Source organism: Canis lupus, chromosome 2 (genome assembly GCF_048164855.1).
Source record: "Canis lupus baileyi chromosome 2, mCanLup2.hap1, whole genome shotgun sequence".
NCBI lineage: Eukaryota > Metazoa > Chordata > Mammalia > Carnivora > Canidae > Canis > Canis lupus.
This window is the reverse complement of record NC_132839.1, coordinates 11,336,909-11,339,778: the sequence shown is the minus strand read 5'-3', so window position 1 is coordinate 11,339,778 and position 2,870 is coordinate 11,336,909. Positions and strand designations below refer to the sequence as shown.

The window sequence follows — 2,870 nt, the reverse complement described above, 5'->3', positions numbered from 1 at the left end:
CAGTTTATGTTATAAAATGGAGGAGAAACTCAACAACAACAACAACAAAAAAGATGCCTAGATCACAACCTGAGCCAAAGGCAGACACTCAACCACTGAGCCACCCAGGTGCCCCAGCAAGGTTTTTTGGATAGAATCAAATAAGATAATAAACATAAATCATTATAATGCCTGATCTATTAAATATTAAAATGTTATTCACCTCTTCTGGCAGCTGAAATCTAAGTAGGTATGTTTGTTATGCATCATTTTGAATTAGTAATTAGAAATTAAGTAAAAGCATATACATTGATTTCAACAAATCAAGTATATATCATCCTTTGCAAAAAGGAAAAAGCTAGAATCTTAATATGAATACTCTAAAAAAATCAGCAAATCTAAGACTCAGATGATGCCTTGATGACTGTGTAATTACACCTTTTCTATTCCTAGGCTTCACTCTTAATTTTCTGAACTTGAAGGTTACCACAATTAATACAGTTCTCTAAAAAAAAAATCTTGTTAAAAAATAAATCTAATGGAAAATAAAGTAGTAGGAAAATTAGGAATTTGAAAGGAGTCAAAAGATTGAGAGGAAAGAAAAATTAATCATAATTACCTTCTGGTTGCTTTTCCTTAAAAAAAATCACTTAAATAATACCTATTTTGGCATGAGAAAAAATGTGTTTTAAATATTCAAAATTTTATTCTTTTGACATAAAACTATGGAACACTGATAATTTCTACTATTTTAGTAAGTATAAGAGAAAACAGGTTAAGCAGTATTTAGAAAGCAGTACCAATAAACCTTATTGCAAGCATTAGATGTGTTTAAAAAGTTTGTATTAACTCATAACCTGCAATTGTCAAATGTATATTACTTAAAGCTTAAAATTCAACATTTTAGATAGTCTTCTCTATTATAAACTCAGATTTTCTGTAGGCTTCACATACTGTATAAGCAGCTAGAATATTTAAGAGTTAAGGGATAAATAATATACATCTATATCTATACATATATATTATATGCATGTGTATAACATATAAGTATAAACTACATATATATTATCAGTTATATTACCTAATAAAGCCATATTCTGTTAATAGAGATATGGATTTATTTCAAAAATTTAATCAAATATATTTAATAGTATGGCTGTTGTGTTTTCAATATTGATAGTTATTCAAGCTTTTCATTTTCACATAGTCCAGACTGACCTTCCAGATGCTAAAAGTCTCCATCTGGGTTAAAGGTTTGTATCTAAATTTTTCCTGTTGAACGCTAAATATTTACTGAAAATTGGTTGAACACGTAACAGTTTAGGAATTGGAAGAGTTTGGTTTGGATTAGATGTAACATCTAATCTGTTACGTGTGGTGACTCATTAACTTAGCTTTATTAACTACAAACACCAGAACCTTTCTTGTTGACATCTTTCATCAGTAAAAGAATTAGTCTATAGTTATCATGCTATAAGCTTCTTTAATCGGTATTGAATTGCACCATTTTATTATTTCTTTTCTAGAAAAGCTTTGGTGGAGGTACTACTGAGATCTGATATTCTAGTTTCACCAAGTCTCCCTCAAAGTTTTTGTTTTGTTGTCTAAAGATAAACACTGGCACTCTTTTCTTTTTACAAGGATGCTCAGCAGCACAGTGCACGTAGCTTCTGTTTTGCTCATGGCAACACATGCAAAAACCCTGCATCTGAAGCTGTCTCCACTTCAAAGATGAATGAGTGAAAATTTGTCAGATATCATCATTTTGTGAAAGTTGTCTAATTAACTGGGCTTCTACTTACACAGCATGACATATAAAGGGCTGGTTATCCGCTCACTATGAAGTTTATACTGCAGAATCTGTCTTCCAGTTCAATCAACATTTTCTCTGTCACTTGAATGGGATGTGGTGTGACCATTCACATCTCCCTTTGAAAATGATCTACTTCATACTTGTAATGTCGGAACGTACAGTGGGGCATGTTCAGAACTGTGCATTGGTAAATATTGTACCTCTCTGTAATTTTGAGCTCGAAACACAGCCTCTACATTTTGCAATCCTAGCAATCTGCAACCCATCTTCTCCTCAGATGTTAGCCATTGATTTCCATTATGATGAAGGCTGTCCTCACCTTTCAGCTCTCTTTCCAGTGCTTGACATTAAGCTTCTTTTTGGATACTTGTATTTCATGGTTGGGACTCCCTAATATGCAGTTTGATGTGCAATTTACAGTTTGGGATGGTTTAACATTTATAAGTTGGCCACCTTAGGGTTGACAATAATTGGAGTCCACAGTGGAAGGGATTTACTGCTGCTGTAATCAGACTGTGATAGCAATATGGAGCCTAGGGAGCTTGCTGAGGACTGGTTATAGGTGGTTATAACCCTTTGGCTCTGGTTGGAAACCAAAAGTTGCTGGAGAGAAGCAGGAAAAGCAGAAGGGGACATGGTAATGTGAGAATTCACTGTTGAAGGGTCAGAGCATCTTTGCTCTGTGCATGAGTTAGACTGGATCATGGAAGACTGGTCTGGCTAAAAGAGCTGGAGGTTTCAACAAAACATTTTTTTTAAATTTTTATTTATTTATGATAGTCACAGAGAGAGAGAGAGAGAGAGAGAGAGGCAGAGACACAGGCAGAGGGATAAGCAGGCTCCATGCACCAGGAGCCCGATGTGGGATTCGATCCCGGGTCTCCGGGATCCGCCAAACCGCTGCGCCACCCAGGGATCCCCCAAAACATGTTTTTATATGCATTACATTTCCTGCAAAATCCAATATCAATTTTTAAAAAATTAAAGCAAAATTAGTAAAAAGAAGAACAATGATCTTTCAGATAAGGCTTGGACTCGAGTGCTTACCGGGCTTATTGTTAAAGTGTAATTTAAAAGG

At 34.6% G+C, this 2,870-nt stretch overlaps 1 pseudogene; it reads right to left on the bottom strand.

Annotated features, from left to right (window-relative positions):
* Positions 1-1,207: 1,207 nt before the first annotated feature.
* LOC140610953 (myotilin pseudogene) lies at positions 1,208-2,497 on the bottom strand (annotated as a pseudogene).
* Positions 2,498-2,870: the final 373 nt, after the last annotated feature.